Raw genomic sequence first — 22,163 nt, 5'->3', positions numbered from 1 at the left:
CCCAGCTAACTTTTGTGGTTTTTTGTAGACACAGGTTTTCACATTGTTGCCCAGGCTGGTCTCAAACTCCTGGGCTCAAGCAATCCACCCACCTTGGCCTCCCTAAGTGCTGGATCACAGGTGTGAGCTACCGTTCCCAGCCTGGAGATTCTTCTTAATTTGAGGCTTGTATAGCTTTGTCCACTGATGAAATATTTAATCATATTTTGTTTTAATCTAGTTGCAATTATAGTTTTAAATAAAAATAGTAATACATAAATGTCCCCCAAATGACATTTCTTCATCCTATCTCAAGACCTAGCATTCAAAACTATTACTCTTCAGTCCTCTTTTGGTGCTCTAACGCAAATTCTTTATCCACACTTGCAATTACCTAAATAAGTTAACATTCAACCAACTGCTAAAAAACTTATTGCCTATGTTAAGTCATAAAATTAATAATCAGGGACAGAGCACCATTATTTTATTACATTATAACTAGTTACTAATAAAGAGTTTTATAATTTTATTTCATGGAATCAAAGTCATTGAAAATACAGTAGTTTCAGCTACTCAAGGTCAACTGCAGTCTGAAAATATTTAAATGGAAAATTCCAGAAATAAACTCAAAGTTAGTTCTGAGTACTGTGATAAAATCTGGCACTTTCTGGCCTGTCCACTTCCGGCCATGAGTCTTTCCTTTATCTAGTGTCTCCACACTGTTTGTGCTCCTCGCCCCCTACGTGTCCCTTAAAAGTAGCCATCTTGGTGCTCAGGCTGACGGTTGCGCTGTTGCAGTACTCGCATTTAAGTCACCCTTATTTTACTTAGTAATGGCCCCAAAGCACAGAAATACTGATGCTGGCAATTCAGATATGCCAAAGAAAAGCCATCACGTGTTTCCTTTCAGTGAAAGACAAAAGTTATCAATTAAGAGGAAAGAAAAACAGTTTGTTGATGTTGCTAAGATCTACAGTAAGAATGAAGCTTCTATCCATGAAATTGTGAAGAAGGAAAAGAAATTCATGCTAGTTTTCCTGTTGAACCTCAAACTGCAAAAGTTACAGCCACAGGTCATGAATAGTTAGGATGGAAAAGGCATCACAGTTGTGAATGAAAGGCATTAACGAAATGTGTTCCAATTGATGGCAGTTAGGTTTGGTACTCTCCACAGTTTAGGGACCCACTGGGGGTCTTGGAACATTTTCTCCTCAGATAAGGGAGACTACTGTACTAACGCTCCATTGATGAGTAAATAATGACAATTGGGTGGGAAGAATTGCTCCAACATACATTAGAGAGATATTTACTAATTCATTCAGCATTAATTCAGTAGATATATATTGAGCGTCAACTGTATTTCTATATTATTCTAGGCAATGTGAATACATCAGTGAAATAGAAAAAAAAATCAGTCCTTACCGAAATTACAATCTAGCAGAGGGAGAGAGAAAATAAAAAGCAAGCACACTATGTTTATTGCTCCTGTTAATGTACAGAGAGAAAGTAGAGATGGGACATGGGATGAGGTAAGAAAGAGACTGCTATTTTTCAAAAGGTTGTCTGGGAAACCCTCACCAACTGGGTGAGCAGAAACCAAAAGGTGAGGAAATGCAACTGGCACATATCTCGGGGCAGAGTCCCCCAGGCAGATGGAATAGCAAGTGCACAGCTGGACAGGATGATCTGGTGGATTTGGAACAACAAGGAGGCCGGAGGGGGTGGAAAACAATGAGAGAGAAACCTGGGAGATGGGATTGGAGAGGTCACAGGTAGCCGTGACAAGACTATCTTAGAAGTCTTGCAAGGACTTTGCCCATAATGAGTGAGAGGGGACATCATTCTGAGGGTGTTGAGCAGAGAGGTTGTAAGATCTAACCTATGTTGTAAGAGGTCCCTCTGGATATACCCCGAGAAGAGTCTATAAGAAGGAGAGATGGAAGCAGGGAGTCTATTTGTGAGGTGTCTGCAATAATCTAGGTGAAAGGCGAAGGGTAGTAACAATGGAAGTGGTGATGGAATATTAGATTCTGGATATAATTTGAAGGTAAGTCAACAGGGCTTGCTGACAGACCATACGTGAGCTATGAGAGAATGAGTCAAAGATAATACTAAGCTTTTTACGCTAACAAAGGTGGAAAAGAAGGAATGTTTATTTATTGAGATGAAGAAGATTACAAGGAATAGATTTAGGGTCAGAATAGAGTAAGGTAAAATCTGGAATTCAGTTTTAGAAAAGGTAATTTTAGGTGCCCATTATACATATGAGTATAGCTATAGAATAGGCAGTAGAATATATAAATCTACAGTTAAGTGCACCTTTAAGATACACATTTGAGAGTTGTCAGCATATAGATGGCCTCTAAGTCTATCAAGACTGGTTGAGATCACTAAGGCAGTGGGCTGAGATTGTTAAGAGATCCAACAACAGGCCCGGCAAGGTGGCTCATGCTTGTAATCCCAGTACTTTGAGAGGCCGAGGCCGGCGGATCAGCTGAGATCAGGAGTTTGAGACAAGCCTGGCCAACATAGTGAAATCCCGTCTCTACTAAAAATACAAAAATTAGCTGGGCATGGTGGCAGGCCCCTGTAATTCCAGCTACTAGAGAGGCTGAGGCAGGAGAATTGCCCGAACGCGGGAGGTGGAGGCTACAGTGAGCCGAGGTCATGCCACCGCACCCCAGCCTGGGTGACGGAGTGGGACTCCATTTCAAAATAAAAACAAAAGAGATCCAAGAGATCCAACAATAAACATGAACACTCCAACACTGACAAAATAAGAGCAAACAAACAAACAAAAAACAACAAGATCGGAGAATGTGGATCTCTGGAAGGCAAGAGAAGGAAAATGTTTCAAGGAGGACAAGGTGTTAAATTATCTCTTTAACTATCAGTTAGGGTTGTGTTAAACTCCACCTTCTTGAGCTAGCAATCAGTGCCAGGTGCTGCTCATAGGACAAGATGATGAAGTTTAGCATTTATCACTAGGTTTAAATACTAGAGTTAATTGTTGTTGACCTTAACCAATGCAGATTTAGTAAGCAGAGTCGGGGGGGATGAAAGTCTTATTGAATTTGTTTCCAGAGAGGAAGGGAGGAGAGAAACTGAGTACACACACACACACAAAGAAAAAAAAAAAAAAGAACAATTTTGACAGACTTTCATTGTGACAAAGAACAGAGAAATGGGATGGGAGTTGGAGGAAACTGTGTGGTCAGGAGAATGGTTTTTAAACTTATTTTCTAAGACTGGATAAATTATAGCATGTTGTATGCTCAAGGGAGGAATTCAGTGGAGAAGGAAAAACTGGTGATGCAGAAGTGAGAAAACAGGTGGAGAGTGGTGGCACATGCCTGTAATCTCAGCACCTTGGGAGGCCGAGGCAGGTGGATCATCTGAGGTCAGGAGTTTGAGACCAGTCTGGCCAACATAGTTAAACTCAGTCCCTACTAAAAATCCAAAAAATAAATTAGCTGGGTGTGGTGGTACATGCTTGTAATCCCAGCTACTTGGGAGGTTGAGGCATGAGAATTCTTTGAACCTGAGGGGCCAAGGTTGCAGTGAGCCAAGATCATCCCACTGCACTCTAGCCTGGGTGACAGAGTGAGACTCTGTTTCAAAAAAAAAAAAAGTGAGAAAACAATTATTGGAGCAATATACACGAATGGGTGAGGAGATAAGGAAGCCCAAAGTGTGAGGAGTTGGCTTTAGATAGGACCAGTGATGGTTTACCCACGGTAGGAGGAAAGGCCTCAGAGCTGTCCGAAGACGGGTAGCTGAGCTGTGAAAGTATGTGTGCAAAATCACTTCTGGGGGCTTCTGTTTTCTTAGACAAAAAAGAAGCAAGGACAGGAGACAAGGTATTGGAAGCTTGAGGTCAGACTGGAGGTATAAAACAGTCAATTGACTGGGGAATGCTGCAGGAGTTCTGAACGGTACTTAACTCCCAAAGGAGCATTTCGAAACTCAGGTTCCTTGGAAAATATTCCCAGAGTGTTAGAAAGTGAGTTTGAAAAAACTGAGCGACTACATATTTTTGGGAACCACTGTACACTCTGTGGCCCAGTCTCCTAGAGTCACAATGCCAATTAACAAATTAACAGCCACTGCAGCACCCTCTTTGGAGGGTTGAAGAAAGATGTTTAACATTGTGTGACCAAAATTTTTCCAAATATTTGAGAGCACAGAATGTAGCAGCACCTATTAGCATTCTACAGAACAATGTTCCCCAAACTCCAATTTGGAAAATGACTCCTCCAACTAGGAAGGACTGCACTTGTTCCCCAGTAGAGGCTCTTGCAGTCAGCACTATTCCATCCACAAGGAACAATGTCTGAACTATGTGAAAAATACAAAACCTAAGAGTCTCTGGATAAAGAATTGGGCAAAAGCTCACTCATCTTTTCCTGAAGCTCCTTAGCCATGAACCACAATGAGGGTATAAAAAGCCTTCAATGACAATTCAGTCTAATGGGAAGAACAATGTGCTGGGATTCATGAATCCAAACCTGACACGCATGGGCTACGCAATCTTGGCAAGTCTTCAATACTTAAGTGTCTAAAGGTTCACTAATAAGTTATCTCCACCAGTATCGGATATAGGATACATGGTGATTAAGAGAACTTGTGTGAAGTCAGTCAACGTAGTTGCAAATCTCAGCTCCATCTCTTACTAGCTGTGTTATCTTGGAAACAAGTTAACTTCCATTGGACTTAGTTTTCCCTTTTGTAAAATGGAAAAGATTTCACCTACCTCACTGGCTGTCATGAGGGTTAAATGAGAAAATATACATCAAACACTTAGCACATTAATTTTTATCCATATATTGTAACAAGAAAAAGCAACAACTGATAGAAAATCGTCTTCTAAATTAAAAACTCTATGAAATTGTAAAGCAGTATTAGTTTTTTACTAATAGTGTAGTCAAGGAAACTAAATTAAGACTGTTTTTTAAAAGAAAACATATTACACAGATAGATTTGGTTCTAAATCATTGCTCCTTATCCTTTTAAAAACCAATATCCCTAATCTGTTTTTCTCCCCAGTGTTTTGACAACAGTCTATGTAGAGTTTTATCAAGCTTTGTACTGTCTTACTGCAGAAAGAAACAGCTTTTCTGTCGGGGATAATAATAGTAATAAAATCATATTGTTTTAGAACTGTGGTCTAGCATGTTCTTTACAAGCAGGTATTGCTCCTGATGGAAAAATAAAGGTTACTGAAGGGTTAACCGACTTAGTGAAGGTCAACAACATGGAACAATCATTCTGCCCATAGCGCGGCAGGGAAGTCTGTATTCCTGACATATTTATAACTCGATGGCTAAGATGTTTGCTTAATGTTCTTCTTCATTTAAAGGTCTCTGACCATTGAAACCTTTTGCCTTTTAACTTAGATGTGCTTTGCTGGCTATGAATGCCCTGTAAATACTTTCTGTATGCTCACATTAAGATCTGGACCTACCAATTTTCAAAGAGTTCTGCTTTGATAAAATTCCAAGGTAATTACAGCAATTGTTTTTTAAAAACATGTTCAAGTTAAAAATAAAACCTTCCTTTAGATTTGAAATTTCAAAGAATTAAATTTCCTTGCTTGTTTTAAGAAGATAATTCTTAGATTCTGTGACACTAAAAATAAGAAATACACTACATTTTGCATATAGGTTTAAAATGTATTTGAGGATGTCTGCTATTAACCTTGGAACCTGATCCAAGACCAGGCTCAGAGACAGGAGCTAAAAATCTGAAGTCTAGGTTTTATTGCCAAACCTACAGAGAATTACATCTCTCCTTTCTAACTTTGATGCTTCTAGATAAAATGGCAAAATATTTATTTGCTGCTTGATTACATGTTACTAAATAAAAGTGATATTTGTAAGTACTGCTGGGGTTAAATTATATAAATATTTTCATTAGCATATGATTATAAGAGATAGGGATCCCAAAAGTAGATGTGCATGAACAGACACAAGTCAATACACATGCACAAAAAGAGATAGAGTTACGCATGGTGTGTGTCTAGATTTTCACAGCAGACACAGCCATATGTTTCTTATCTCAGCGGCTGCCCAGTGAACTCATGCATGTGGATTACAGTTCTAGCAGGCAAGAAGCCATATAAACAATGAGTGTAACTCATAGTGAAACAAAGAGCCATGCTAATAGCAAATTGTATCCTAACAAACCCTACTCAACCAAACTTTTTTAATGAGTAATTTTGATAAATGAATACATGATATATTAATATAATAATCCCATTGAAAAAATAACCACAAGTTTGATGGTGACGGACTGTATAGCACTTTGTTCCGTAAGATATGATGGTCACATCTGCTCCCCGACTTTTGTCTAGTTACCTTCATTATAATCTTTGTGTGGTCAGCACGACAGGACCAAGCAAAATGATGCCTGTTAGACAGTGGTTAAATTCCATGAACTGTTTTATTTTTTTTCATTGCAATAGGGAAAAAAACTGCTTCTAGATTCAAAGGAATAAAGAACGGGATTTAAATTCTGTTTCTCTTTATGTAATAAATACGATGTACACTTTCTGCTTAGTGTAGGGGTGGGTGGGTAGTGTAATAATAAAGCTTCAGAATTTTATTCATATAGGAAAATTTGTATATGTTAAAAGTAAGCCTTACATTTCACCTGATGTTTTCTTTTGAGAAAATACAGTCGCCCTGCTTAATTCAATGAGAAAAATATTTAATAATTGATGAGGATTTGTTGAGTTGAAAATTGTAAACAAGACAATATTTCAATATAACAGCTCGAAAATAACTAAACAGACATTCTCCATTGTATTTATTTGCCCTTTCTATAGCACCTATCATCTTAATACTTAGGCATAAAAGTACCAGGCATAATGTGAGGATGAAAATATTATGATCCCACCTAATTTTTTTCTCTCAGTGGGTTAAAACACAGTGTTCAGTCATACATATATTTTCTGTTGTTACTGTATTTAGTTCTTGACACTAAAAAATGCCTTGTGCACTACAAATACATAGTGATTGATGTGAAAGAAATACAAAAAAGTGACACTGTACTTTCATTTTAAAATGACTCAGTAGTTTAAATACAAATATGCAGTTATATAGTAGTGGTAGTTAATGACCATTCTTCATGTCCTAGTTTCATTCTCATTTTTATTGTTGTTATTATTATTTTTATACTTTTAAGTTCTAGGGTACATGTGCACAACATGGAGGTTTGTTACATACGTATACATGTGCCATGTTGGTGTGCTGCACCCATTAACTCGTCATTTACATTAGGTATATCTCCTAATGCTATCCTTCCCCTCCCCTCAACAATAGGACCCGGTGTGTGATGTTCCCCTTCCCGAGTCCAAGTGATCTCATTGTTCAGTTCCCGCCTATGAGTGAGAACATGCGGTGTTTGGTTTTCTGTTCTTGTGATAGTTTGCTAAGAATGATGGTTTCCAGCTGCATCCATGTCCCTACAAAGGACACAAACTCATCCTTTTTTATGGCTACACAGTATTCCATGCTGTATATGTGCCACATTTTCTTAATCCAGTCTGTCACTGATGGACATTTGGGTTGATTCCAAGTCTTTGCTATTGTGAATAGTGCCACAATAAACATACATGTGCATGTGTCTTTATAGCAGCATGACTGATAATCCTTTATCCCCAGTAATGGGATGGCTGGGTCAAATGGTATTTCTAGTTCTAGATGAGTCAAATGGCATTTCTAGTTCTAGATCCTTGAGGAATCACCACACTGTTTTCCACAATGGTTGAACTAGTTTACAGTCCCACCAACAGTGTAAAATTGTTTCTATTTCTCCATATCCTCTCCAGCACCTGTTGTTTCCTGATTTTTTAATGATTGCCATTCTAACTGGTGTGAGATGGTATCTCATTGTGGTTTTGATTTGCATTTCTCTGATGGCCAGTGATGATGAGCATTTTTTCATGTGTCTGCTGGCTATATGAATGTCTTCTTTTGAGAAGTGTCTGTTCATATCCTTTGCCCACTTTTTGATGGGGTTGTTTGTTTTTTTTCTTGTAAATTTGATTGAGTTATTTATAGGTTCTGGATATTAGCCCTTTGTCATTCTCATTTTTAAAGAAATTTGTTCTTGTCATAGTCTTTTGATAACTAGTGGAAGTCCTGAGACCCACAGTCATCTGTTGGGTCTGTCAAGTGAAATATGAAAATGGTTTCCATAATAACAATTATCGATGCACTGTACAAAATCCTTGTAAATATAGTTTTTAAGATAAAGTGATTTGAAAGCATCAGATGCCTCAGGTTCCTCATTTATGCAATGGGAATTCATCCATTTACAAATATTTGTTGAGTGCCTACTACATGCTAGGCAATTTTCTACATGATGGACTGTAGCAGCCAATAGGATGGAAAAATTATCTGGCCTTGTGGAACTCCTACTTTAGTGAAAGTGGGCTGCAGACACAGACAGACTGTAACTAACAACAACAATATAGTATACAGATACTTCTCAACTCACAATGGGGTTATGTGCCAGTAATCCAACTATAAATTGAAAATACTGTAAGTAAACCATGCACTTACTCTACCTTAAACTTGCTCAGAACACTTAACATTAGCCTACAGTTGGCAAAAATCACCTAACACAAAGCCTGTTTTAAAATAAAATGTTGAATATCTCATGTAGTTTATTGAATATGAAAAACAGAATGGTTGTATGGGCACTCAAGGTACAGCTTCTACTGAATGCATATCCCTTTCACAGCTTCTTAAAGTCAAAACTTATTGGTTGGAACATTGTAAATTGGGCATCATCTGTATTAGATGGTGATAAGCACTATATAGAGAAAGATAAAAGGGAAGAAAGACCAGGAGTGCTTCTGAGTTTTGCAACTTGCAATAAATTAGCAAGGCTCACCTTGAGGATATGAAAGCAATACTATAGCTTCATAGGATTCCACGAAGATTAAATTAATTATTATATGAAAAATGCTTTGGACAGTGTGTGGCACATAGTAAATGCTTAATAGATGTTGGTTTAAAAAATAGGAGTGTCATTTAAGGAGGTTTTAAGAAAAGTTTTCATTTGATCTACAGTGACATTTCTTTATTTGCTATTGCCATTTTTATCTGGAATTGAGAACGAAATGGTATTTGAATTCTGTATAAAAAGCTCAAAAAGCTAATTTGTGAACTGGATAAAATGTAAAAACCATGAAACCCAAGTCTTCATGCTTCCTGGATAAATTATCCACAATTTGTCTCTGTCTTGATGGAGAGAGCGAGAAAGAGAGAGGGAGAGAGAAGAAAGAACAAAGAAGAAAGAAGAAGGAGGAGGAGGAGGAGGAAAAGGAGAACAAGAAGGAGGAAGAGGAGGAAAGAGGACGGAAGGAAGGAAGGAAGGAGGGAAGGAGGGAAGGAGGGAGGGAGGGAAGGAGGGAAGGAGGGATGGAAGGAAGGAAGGAAGGAAGGAAGGAAGGAAGGAAGGAAGGAAGGTCTTTGTTAAGAATTGATTTTAAGTTTAAAGTTGTATTAGGACACAGAGATGATTCTTTTAACTTCATATGTATTCTAACTTGGAAGCTGGGTCAGTTAAAAGAGAAGCATGCCAAATCTAGCCAAATACTAATCTTTACAAATTAAATTAACTGAGTACATACATTTTATTGAACTAAAGTACAGAAACGATTCCTTTGGATTATTTTTCTTGACAAATAACTCTATTATTCTGGTAGGCAACTATATTTACAGGTATCATAGGGTACCCACCATATCCAAGGCCTTTGGAAGTTACTTTCATTCTTCCATCGAAAAGCTTTGAGGACTTGCTATGTGCTGAGTGCCAAGTTAGGACTGGTGATAACTGAGAAGTGGTCAGACACAATTCTTGTCAAGCCTTGTAGAGCTTACAGTCTTGTACGGGAGGGCATGGAAGACCTCATTAGTTGTTCACATCCTTGTAAAGAAGGTGCCAACCCAGTTGCACTGGGAGGAAAACTGACACCAAGAAAAATTGAGCAACCTGTCAAAGGTCACACAATCAAGTGGCGAAACCAGAAATGAGTTTGTCTTTCTGGCTCTCAGGGATCAGCTCATGCGCTGCTGCTTCACTCTCATTTGAATATGAAATGCAAACGCAGCTTATATTTTGGTAGACACAGATCTACCTTTTTAATTGCGACATGCTTATCCAACTTTTAAAAATTAATGTTCATTTCTCAAAGACATGTAAATTCATGGAGTGGAAGGATAAGCCATAACCAGACTGTGTAACTCAGTGAAGCTAAACTGTGATTCACATTTTGCCTTAGGTAAATCACACATGGATTCATTTAAAATGGACTACATTATGGCTTGTGTACTTTAATAATATAGTGACCACATTGTGCAGAAAATATAGTTAAGAAACATCAATCTTTTTTTGTAGTTTATGAGTTAATGTCCTTAAAATGATGATGGCCAATAACTTGTAAGCCAACGGTATATTTTTCTTTTTTTTTCCTGTTTGCCAGTAAGAATTCAATAGAGAGCCTCAGTAATACAGTGGTTTGCAATTTAGGACTAAAACATTATGAAACATTATATAGTAAAAAGGCAACTGCCAGTTGGTTGTCCCAAATTCCATCCAAGAGATCCTTCTTCCTGTCTGCTTTCCTGTGTTTGGTCTCCAGGAAGTCATGTGACCCAGTTCCAGCCATTGAAATATAAGCAGAATATATGGTTGAGGCTTCTGGAAAGCTTTCTAAATGGAACAGACTTGGTTTTGCTCTTAGCCTTTTTTCTTCTTCCTACTATGGAGAAGGAGGGGCAGCTATATTTAAGAAAGGGAGCAGGAAAATAAAATGAAATTGGGGCTTTGGGGTGCCAGGGAGCTGCATAGTCGTGAACTGTGGCTGCTTATTTTTGAGCTTCTTGTTTCACTGCAAAGGATGGACAAAAATATGTATCTTTAACTGGGATTAGTTAGGTTTTTCCATTGTTTGTAGATGAAAGCTATGGAAATCAATATCATAGTCTCCCTCCCTCCCTTGTTTCCTCTTGTTTTCATTTTATTTTATTTCCATGTTTCTGACCAAGTTTCATTTCTTTCTCCCTCTCTATTTTTCTCTATCAGCTATCTAATTTATTTTGGCTTCAACTATGGTAGAACCAATTATCTATTTGATGACTCTCAAATTTATTAAAACTAAAAATAAATGAATCCTCCTGAATTAAGGAGTGACATATAAGATCGTTTCCCATTCTCTTTTCTTTGTACTCCTTCCTCAAAATATCAAGTTGCTGAATTCTAAGAGTCTGAATTTGTAATGTCTTTCATAGTTGTTCCAACCTCCATTCTTGATCTGCAGTCCAATGCTATTCCCCTGAGCTATACTCCCTCCTCCAATCTCTTTTTTTTTTTTTTTTTTTTTGGTTTGAGAAGGAGTCTCGCTCTGTTGCCAAGGCTGGAGTGCAGCAGCACAATCTCGGCTCACTGTAAGCTCTGCCTCCCGGGTTCACGCCATTCTCCTGCCTCAGCCTCCTGAGTAGCTAGGACTACAGGCGCCCGCCACCACGCCCGGCTAATTTTGTTGTAGTTTTAGTACAGACGGGGTTTCACCATGTTAGCCAGGATAGTCTTGATCTCCTCACCTCATGATCCGCCCGCCTCAGCCTCCCAAAGTGCTGGGATCACAGGCGTGAGCCACTGCGCCTGGCTCCAACCTTCATTTCTTATTATATCAACATGATATCAGTTTCTCATGATTTCTTAGCCAGGCTATGTAATAGGAGTTGTATTTAGCCCATCCCATCCACCAATGTCCCATTTATATTCCCAGAGTTCAATCTCTACTCATCAAAGAATTAAAACTCAAGCCATTCTTGTTTACCAATTTAAGATGTTTTACTTCAAAACATCCCAATACTAGCAAGAACACAGGGAAAATGGCACTCTCAAATATGATGGTGTAATTGTAAACTGGTAAAATGCTTTTTTTCCTTAGACACAGGGTCTTAATCGCTTAGGCTGATCTTAGCTCACTAAGGCCTTGAACTCCTGGCATTAAGCAATCCTCCCACCTCAGCCTACTGAGTAGCTGGGATTACAGGCACATGCCACCACTTCCAGCTTATTTATTTATTTTTGGTAGACAGAGTCTCTCTACGTTTCTCAGGCTGGTTTCGAACTTCTGGCCTCAAGCAATCCTGTCACCTCTGTTTCCCAAAGAGTTCAGCCTATAAGTGTGAGCCACTGCAGCTGGCCATAAACTGATAAAATACTTTTGGAAAATAATTTGGCAGTAGGTTTCTACAACAGTAAAAATAAACTCATATTCTCTGTTTCAGTAACACAACTTAGGGGAAACTATCTAAAATAAATAAACATTTTGTTTTTACAAGTGACAGGCTAAGACATTCACTATTATGTGAACACAATTGCAAACATTTGGGAAAATTCTAATGTTACATGCTATATAGTTATTAGTTTTCTCTAAGCTCTTAAGAGCTAGGTTAATGTATTACATATAGCAAGAAATTAAAGTGGTATTTTGCAAACTAGATATACTTTAGTGGAATTAAATTATTTCCATGGAGAGTACTATTTTCATTTGTAAAGTTAAAAAAGCAAGTATACCTATAGTTCAGATCACATATGGCTCAATTTATTATATTTTAAAATGCAGATTTTTTTATTACTTTATAGCTCTAATGTTTATAATCTCAAAACTTGCAAATGTCATTTTTTAAAAAACAAATTTGCTGTGAATTTTCCTTCTGGTATTAAAAAATTGAATGTTTTTAATTTAATACAATAGAATGCATCTAATTTTAATAAAAAATGAAGAGGAATATAATGGAATAAATTTTAAATAATTCCATATGAAAGAGAAAATGGAATTAGGTAAAAATGCTCCAAATCTATTATATTTATATAAAAACTTCTACTTAAAAGAAAGTTGCTTGAGGAACATTGCCAGAATTAACGTTCAAAAGGTATTTATCGACACATTGCAGAATTTTGTTATTTTCAATATGTGCACCCAAATGGAAACTCAGGTTTTAATGTATGTCATTCTAAGTTTATATATTATAGTTGTTTCATTGATTCAAGAAGCATTCATTAATCACCTACTATGTGCAAAACAGTGTGAGAGTAAAAGAAACGCTAAATAGGTGATTAAAGTATAGCTCTTGTTCCAAAAGGGGTTACATGTAACAGGTGAGCCAACAATACTTCATGGAAATAAGAAAGGTGTGAGAACCCGAAGAATAAATGAGGGAATCAACATTTATTGGATGCTTACTTGGGTCAATATATCTCCCATTGGCACAGGTAAGCACCTAATAAATTTTAATCCTTCAATGTGGGGAAAATATTATTTGAGTAGGTGGAAAAATAGAGAATCAGAAAAAAGATGAAAACCCAGCTAGTCAGCAGCTGAAGCACTCCTTCCATTATACCATAACAAGCTCCAAGAAGGGAAAGAACTTTTTGGTGAGAGGATGGATACGTACACATGTATGTGGGGTATCCAGGAATCATTTTTAGAGGATTCCAGAGAGGACAGAGAAAGATCATCGCAACATGTGTGCACAGGCTGGAGGGGAAAGTATGAGGTATGAATATGGAAGTGGGGCCCTTATGTGTCATAGTATTTTACTGTAACTAATTTGTGCCATTAATTGTAACATTCCAATTGTGCCTAGTTGTAACATTAGATAATTATAACATATCTATCTAAAGATAGATATGTTATAATTAGTGGATGTGAGGGAAAGGGGGCTAGATGCAGAGCTCGGAGCTGGGAAGCAGACATGATAGTGGAGGTGACGCTGGAAAAGGCCTGCATGAAAGTGACTGGAGGAAGGTGGAAAAGAAGACACATCTGAAGATGTGATGAAGATATTTAAACTAGAAGGACTGAAAACTGTATTGATTGCAATAAAACAAAGTTATGAAATGGCATTTTCCCCCTAATTTGCAGACAGCTCATCCCCCAAATCAAAACATGTTGTTTACCAAGTAATCACATAATATCACCAGCTGTTTGCAGTTACAGTAAGGCTTTTGTATGTCTTTCTCACTTTCTCATACTTCAACAGGAAGATTCCCCTTTGCTGCACATTATTGCCAAGATATGACACGTGAAAAATACAGGCATTGAAAACCTAACAGTACATGTTCACTTTAGGCCTTAGGAAAAAAAAAATAAAGATTGTATTTTAAAATTTGTTCAGAGTTCTGGAAATAAGCTTTATTTTCATTTCTAGTTAATTTCAATCTTTTCAACATAGCTTTTACTTCTAAAATAGACTTAATTCCTACCCTCTCCCTTGAAATTTTATTAGTGCTAAATCATCTATGGTTTCACTAATCCAAAGCCTTACATCTCTAAATGTACACAGATATTGAACAGAGTTTTTGCCTTAGAGAAATCTGGGTGAGGTACAGGTAATGCTCGTAATACTGTAAAAGATTTTTCCGGCCGGGTGTGGTGGCTCACGCTTGTAACCCCAGCACTTTGGGAGGCCGAGGCGGGCAGATCACCTGAGGTCGGGAGTTCAAGACCAGCCTGACCAACATGGAGAAACCCCATCTCTACTAAAAATACAAAAATTAGCCAGGCGTGGTGGTGCATACCTGTAATCTTAGCTACTCCTGAGGCTGAGGCAGGAGAATCATGTGAACGCGGGAGGTGGAGGTTGCGGTGAGGTGAAATCGTGCCATTGCACGCCAGCCTGGGCAACAAGAGTGAAACTCCGTGTCAATAAATAAATAAATAAATAGAAATAAAAAATTAAAAAAAGATTTTTCTAACCACTAATTTTTCAAAGACAGTATCACCACTGGTTGAGTGTAAGAAGAACTGACAAAAAGTTTGTCGACAGGTTAACATTTACTTTTATATTAACAACATTATTTCTAGTTGTAAATTTTCCTGTTGTTAGAATTAGATATTTTATCTGCTTTGAGGGTGTTTGGTTGTGGTTTTCTTTTCTGGACAATGTGTTAGGTAAAAGAAATTCAATGCATGTGTTATGTGTAAGCAATTCAGAATACCAAACTTTGTTCATAATTCATCCTTCTTTTGGTTATCTAAGACTAAGTAAGTGAAGTTTTTATATAGAGTTAGGGAAATGGGTTATCATTCTTTATCAAAATCATCTTGGTTTTAACAGAATTGAAGCCATATAGTATTGGATTCGACAGATAATTTCAAACCCCAAATTCTATGATTGTACTTTCTCACTACACATTCTTTTACATGGTCTGCCTGATTAAGGATTGAAATAAATTTGCCATCTTTACATTTTCTGACTTTTCACATCTCTGCAAACACAGAGGTAGAGAGGAAAAAGGTCTAAACATTAAAAATGCGCACCTTTGCCAAAGTAGTGTACTTTTCCCTATCTTCTTCCCTTCCGTCCACAACTTACTTTTCTTTAAATCTAAATTCTATATGGAGATAGAATTACATGAACTGACTTGGAAACGCATGCCTGTGTGTGTACACACACATACACACACACTCTCCTCTGGTGATCTCACTCCGTTATCATCCATACTTTGTATTCTTCCAAATGTTTTTGCTCTTTTACACCCACCCCAAGTCCACACAACGAAGTGATTCTCTCTTCTAAACCTGTTTTCCTCTTCTTTCTCCTTTCGCTTTTCATAGCTAACAAGTTGCCTTACTTTAAGATTTCTACTCCATATCTGTCAACAATTCTTAAAATCTGCATTTTTTTCCTCCCCAATGCTTGAAGTACTTTTTCTTTTAACCATACAGGGTATCCAGACTCTAGGTACTAACCTCCACCTACCCCTGGCTTCCTTATCCCTCTGGAATGGGTTCTTGTAGTTTGTTTGCTATCTTTCATCACTCTCCTAACATGCCCGTGGCTGTTGCCACAGGAAGGGAGTCCAGTTTGCTTTTCCACGTGCAGAAGCACTCGCTATACAATATATTTATGGTCTATCCGCCACTCAGCTCATTTAAGAAAGAGCTGTTAGTACAAGAACTGCCACAATGACATAATTTCTTACAGCATCCTTCCACCCTTACAGTGAAACTCCCTTCCTTCACTCCCTGCCCAACCTAGAGGGAAACTTCAGTGATTCTAGTAGAGGCAAGTTTCTCGTTGAAATCCTGCGCAGTTGTTGACAGTCTACTGCTTTTCAAACTTGTGTTTTTACATCGTTTGCATCCGGAGGTAGCAGAGTGCAAAGGGCTGTTTACCGTAGGCCCAGGATCGGATCAGGGAGTAGGAGCTGTGGCTGCGTTCCCCGGAACAGAGACCGCACACCGGGGACCGACTCCTCAACCCCCCAGTCCCACTGGGTTCCCGACGCCCTCGCTGCGCCCGTGCCTTCCCGCTCCCGCCGCCTAGGCTACTTCGCTCGAGGAGTGCTCCACAAATTTCAGACATTTGCTCCTCTTCGAAACCTCAAGACCAGGAGAGACCCCTCCTCTGCACCCTGCTGTCTTCCTAAGACGCATCTTAGGCTGTGGGACTCCTCCTCTAGGTTGAACCACCCTTCCCATTTTCCCCAGAACCTAGCAGTGGCAGGAGGCAGAGAACGCACCAGGCAGACGCCGCCTTTGTTGTCATTAGGAACGCACACTGGGCCTGAAGTGGCTGGAAACCGCCACATCGATGGGGAACCCGGCTGGCCCTGGCTCACATTGGTGCCTTCGCTCTCATTTCCTGCTTCTTGGCCTCTCCCTTGTTTCTCTTCCCACCCCACTCCACGCCACAGTACAGCAAAGCTTTCTCTCCGCACACAAACTTCCCCTTCCCGGCGTTCCCACCACCCTGGCGGTTTCCCACGCGGGGCGGGGCGGGACGGGGTCGCAGGGCAGGGACGTACTGTAGTGCCCGGAGCGCCGCGCTCACCTAGGATGGTGAGGAGGCGGGTCCGCAGCCTCCCGCCCCCTCCCGCCGCGCGCCCCGCCCGTCCAGCCGCTTCCGCCCCGTCTGCTCCCCGCCCCCGCCGACCCTCTGGCGCGGCGCTGACCCCGCGCCCTCCGAGCCGCCGCGGGAACGGCGGGGCCGCCCGGCCGCCTCCTCCCTCTCCCGCCCCACAATCCCGCGGATCCGCTCCCCGGGGCGCGGAGGCGGGGAGGGAGGGGCTGCCAGGGAAAGCGTCAAGGACTCGGCTTTGGGCCGCCCGCTTCTCGGGGCTCCGCTCTGGGCGCGGGGCAGTGGGGCTGGACTCCCTTCCCCGCCGCCCCCAGGCGCCGGTGGGGTCTGCAGCTCCCGCTTCCTCTGCCCCAGTCCTGCAAGTTTGCTTGCTTTCCCACAAAACTGGCGCGGGCAGGGCCCCTTCTCTGGGGTGGCGAGGCCAGGCGCGCGTTTCCGCCTCGCCCCCATTCATCCCGCCAAGGTGAAGTGCCGGGAGAAGGGGCGCCCCCGCCTTGCCCGCAACGTGCGTGGCTCCGGAACCCAAACAATGACTCCCCTGCCTGCTGCGCCCGGCCCTCCGCCTGCCCCACCCGCCCCACCGGCGCGCGAGGCTGCCCCTGCTCGACCCCATTGTTGCCCAGCGCGGGCGATGCCCGGCTCCCGGGGGCGGTCCCCGCGAGCAGCCCCGCAGCCCCGGCCGGCGGCCCGGGCCGGCTCCGCCCACACCTTTCCAAGTTCGCTGGCGGGCGAGCCGCAGGGACTGCCCGGGCGACGGCCCCCTCCCTCCACTGCGCGCCCCCACCCGGGCGGGTGCGACGAGGGGTGGGGGCCCAAGCGGGCTGCGCGCTTTCTGGGTCCCCGAATTCTCCTAAGCCTGCCCGGCGCGCTCTGACACAAAAGAGGGGACTTTCTCGCTTCTCGGCGCGAGTCCTTGCCCGGCGAGTTGCCCTCCAAGAGTCCCTCCCTCCGCGAGTCCCCGCGGGCCACCTAGGCCCCCTCGGCCGACTACTCCCCGAGCTCCCAGGGCCATGTTTAGGTTATTTGAGGTGCCGCAGCAAAGTGGTGCAGGTGAAAGGGAAGCGCTGCCGAGGCCCGGGGCCGAGGGGCGGGGGCAGGGGTGGGGCGGGGTGGGGCGGGGTGGAGGCGCCGCGGACCCAGCCCGGCGGTCCGGGTGGGGAGGCGAGGGCCGGGCAGTGGGTGTTGCCTTCTACCTCTGCGATCGGGGAGGGGTTAGTTTCCCACAGGGGATTTCAACCATCACACTCAGATCCCGCCTCCTAATCCTCGGGCGGAGCGGCTCGGGGGCCCCATTTTATGGCAATAAAGCGACTTAGCGCCTGCTGAGCGAGCCCCTCCCCGCCGCCGCCCCCGCCCTCGGCCCCACCCCGGGGCTCGCCCGCAGCGGCGGGGCTTTGTTTCTGGGGAGGAGGACCCGGAGCTCTTTTGTTTGGGGGTTTCTTGTTTTCGGCCCCCCCCTCACCTCACCCCACCCCACCCCACCCCAAGCGCCTCTCCGGTTTCCTGAGCTGCGGGCTGCGAGGGAGGAGAAGCGGCGTCCTGCAACCCCCTCGGCTGGGCCCCGGGGTAATTCGATGCGGGCCTGGCGAGGCTCCCCACACTAGACCGGGGCTCGCGTCTCGGCAGCCTCCACCCACCGGCCCACCCTACATTTAGCGCATCATGTGATCAGGGTAAGTCATTTGCAAGTACAACAGTTCCCCGGGTTGCCCCCCATTCATTTCCTGAGAACTGCAGAGAGCCGCTGAGAGGCTCTGCGTGTGCGTGTGCGCGGGTGACGCCGTGTGTGTGCGAGTGAGTGTGTGTGTGTGCGCGCGCGCGCGTGTGAGAGAGAGAAAGGGAGAGAGAGGGGGACTCTGTGTGAGGGAAAGAAAACAATTTCTCCTGCTCTGCAGCTTCTGTTCAGGTCTGTGCCGATTCCGTTTCTTATCAAAATAAACAACCCCCTCTTTTTTTTTTTTTTTGCCATCCCAAATCAGACCGTATTCTCTTAACGTGTTTTATTTTCCTTCTGTCATCTGCTCAAGTTAAATCATTTTGGTTGGTCTGTGTTCTTAAAGGGGGAAAGTGCTGGGAAGCGGGAGGGGGCCGGGGAAGGGCGATGCTGTTGCAAAGCAAGTAGCGTCGGTCGGATTCGTGGAGAAGAAAGAAGGAGGTTTCTTCCCCCCTCCCCTAATTTTTTTTTTTTTTCAGAAGAAGTTATCAAGTAACGTGAATTAAGCAAATGTTTTTCTACCCCTAGTGGAATTGTTGGTTGCAGTGTTTGCCTGACAGTTGCCAAGGATGAGAAATAAAACCCCAGGGCTGAACTTGGGGGGGAGGGGGGCTTGTGGAAGTAGTTGGCCCCCCGACCTCGAGCGGGGTGGATGAATAGCTCCGCACTGGGGCCGTGTGGGCTGTGTGTGCGCACTGGAGAGAGTGGAGGGGAAGGGGTTAAGGCGGAGATGACACTGCTGGCATGAATAGTGCTCCTGGTGCTACATTCATTATTGTCTCTGGTCTTAATGATGTGTAACTGTCACTTGCTACAGTGCCTGGTCCATGCAAGTAGCCAGGGGCTGGCCGGTGGCTGTTATTTTCTATTACGGGGGACCTGGCCGGAGTTGACAAGGGGCAACTTTGCACGTCCACCTGGGCCGGGAACCCGCAGAGCCGGCCTGGGAGCCACTTCTTGCCTTAGAAGCTCACTCTGAGGGTTCGGACTTGACCTCCGCGACATTAGTTGGTGTTCACGTTAGATGCTCCCCTACGGGGAGAATCAATCCTGCTTTTGTTGGGTAGAGAGCTGTCTGCAAGAACTTTGAAAACTTTTATCTTTGGGGGAAAAGGGTGGGGTGCACTCAACAGTTTTGTTTCGCAGTGCATTTGAGGCAAATGCTTGGAAAAAGTACCAATTCCTTTGTTATATGCCCTGCAGCTTCCCAACCCCCTTCACCCTGCGCTTCGAGTTTTGCATACTTTAATAGTAATAGTCTTATTTCAGCTGATAAAACCTGACTGTGTTGAGTTAAAGAGTATTAATACAACGGAATGTGTGATGTGGATAAACAGTTTGTGTAGTTAGTATTGTCAGCCCTCTAATTTAACTGTGTAGATGGCTTAAGTGTCGTTCTGTATGGATAGTTTTGAATAATTCCACTGGCTAATGGAATTCTCGGCCGAGCATTCTGATATTTTATGTTACACCAGCGTTAGCTTCTGTTTCCCTGTAACATCAGAGAGACGAGCAACTCTATTTACATTTAGTGCGTGTGCATCTAGTGACTTCGGTAGACATCTGCCAATCAAATACACGTCATTCTGCAAAACCACCTAGACGCTTCCATGCCCTTTTCTTACTGGACGATAGAGTTGTTTAGATAAGTAAATACTTTGAAATAAATTTGGTGGCTTTTAGCAAGAAGCGTTTTGTGATGGGAATAGGAGTGGTCACTTTGAAGAGTGGGTGTATATCGTCTTCTAAGAAACGCTTTTAGAACTGACATTTAATTAAAACAGTGGACCCCCCTCCCTCAAGGAAAAAAGCTTGCTTGTGCTGTCCTCAGACCTCATTCACATGTTGTGTGCATTTTTTAAAACCCCATAGAAATTGGTTCCGATAAAGGAGTATACTTCGAATAGAAAATTTTAAACTATAGAAGCATAGTGGAAATAGGATGTTGAAGGACAAACGTTTCAGTTGCATAAGTTATGTCTTTATTGTTGCAGACCGGTCAATCTTGGTACTAGATTGAGTATATTAAGCTCCTCTGAGTTGGGGAAAGAGCAATTTGAGCATATAAAAATTAGGAAAGAGGTTTATTATTCTACCAATTAATAACTATTATGAAATGTACTGGGGAAATTTGAAATTTGAAATGTTTTCACATACAATTTTCATAAGTTTGAACTAAGACCCTGTAACCAACATAACTGTGTCACGTTAAACAAAACATTCTTCAGACTTTCTGTTTATTTTTGAAATCCTTCCATTATTTATGTACTACTAATCAATGCAGTCAGCTGAACTTTATTGTGGAATGCTTTTTATTACTATTTATTGAAAAAAAATTGTGCTAACGAGTCCTTAATATTCTCCACACCGCCCCCCCTCCCAAGTTCTTTTTTCAGAAATGACTATCATTTGGGAGGAAATGGTCCTGGTCTAGCATTTGAGACCTTGACCTTAGCAACTCTTGGCCGGTGGTTGTTTACTACAGCTGCAGCCTATGTGTGTGCTGAAAGGGAAGGTCTGCAAACACTAGTGCACTCACTCTCCCCAGGCCAAGGGGAGAACAAATCGGGATGCTTGACGTTCATTCTGAAGAGCATGCATCTGGCCTGTAATATCCATCGTGTTCTGGTCATGTGAAAATATACATGTTGCTCAGGGTTATTTTCCCTGCCTCCTGTGCAGGGAAATTAGGCACTTTAAACAGCCTCCAGTGAGTTTTAGATGTTACAGTATATCATGAAGCAGGCTGTTATCAACTTAGTGAAATAATTTGGCCTTGAATATAGGTGTGTTTTATCTTGGCAGAGACAACATAAGTGCTTAGGCCTCTAGGCCTATGCTGAGAGCATTTTGAATTCAAGCCAGTGTTGGTTAATCTAGAGTTTGGAGTAACCTTACCCAGTGAAGGGATATTGTTAAGTAGATGAACATATAAAGGTCCTGGACATTTTTTTCCATTATACAACATGGAAAGCATGGAACTTTATGTTTTTGCAAATTAATAATATTACAGTGATCCCATTAAATTGGAGCATCAAATGGTTTGTTTTCTTTATATTGTGAGAGAAACAGTCAAGTTCATAAATCTAGCTGTAGATTGTGTATTGAACTAGAAAACTAGTAATGGCACAAACTCATTTGAAAAGGTTTTGTTTATAAGTTTTTCTACTTGCCAGTTGCATGTTGATTAATGAACATGAGCTAAAATCCCAAGACCATTATTACCTTTTCTGCTTAGAAAACAGCCTTTTTTTTTTTTTTTTTTTTTGAGTCGAGGTCTCACTCTGTCACCCAGGCGGGACTGAAGTAGCATCATCATAGATCAAATTCCCGGGCTCAAGGGATCCTCCCATCTTAGCCTCCCAAGTAGGCAGGGCTACAGATGCACGCTGCCACACCCAGCTAAAAATTTTCTTGTAGACATGAGGTCTTACTGTGTTGTCCAGGCTGGATCTTGAATTCCTGGCCTCAAGTAAACCCCTGCCAAAGTGCTGGGATTATAGGCATCAGCGACTGTGCTGGCTACAACTTTAATTTTTTAAATAAGTCTGAAATAGGTTGTAGTTGCTTATCTGTCA

General features: G+C 42.0%; 1 protein-coding gene across 5 annotated transcripts in view; it reads left to right on the top strand.

Annotated features, from left to right (window-relative positions):
• The first annotated feature begins 18,111 nt into the window (after positions 1 to 18,111).
• Positions 18,112 to 22,163, top strand: part of KLF12 (KLF transcription factor 12) — a 460,616-nt gene continuing 456,564 nt past the window's right edge. For 2 of the 5 annotated variants that reach the window (XM_038007735.2, XM_073014390.1), the window contains exon 1: positions 18,556 to 18,777. The gene's annotated coding sequence lies outside the window, so the exon portion shown is untranslated. The other 3 variants (XM_038007736.2, XM_073014388.1, XM_073014391.1) reach the window with 3 other exon arrangements.

Source organism: Chlorocebus sabaeus, chromosome 3, assembly GCF_047675955.1.
Source record: "Chlorocebus sabaeus isolate Y175 chromosome 3, mChlSab1.0.hap1, whole genome shotgun sequence".
Lineage (NCBI taxonomy): Eukaryota > Metazoa > Chordata > Mammalia > Primates > Cercopithecidae > Chlorocebus > Chlorocebus sabaeus.
The sequence above is the reverse complement of the archived record's forward strand: the minus strand, read 5'-3'. Positions and strand labels throughout refer to the sequence as shown.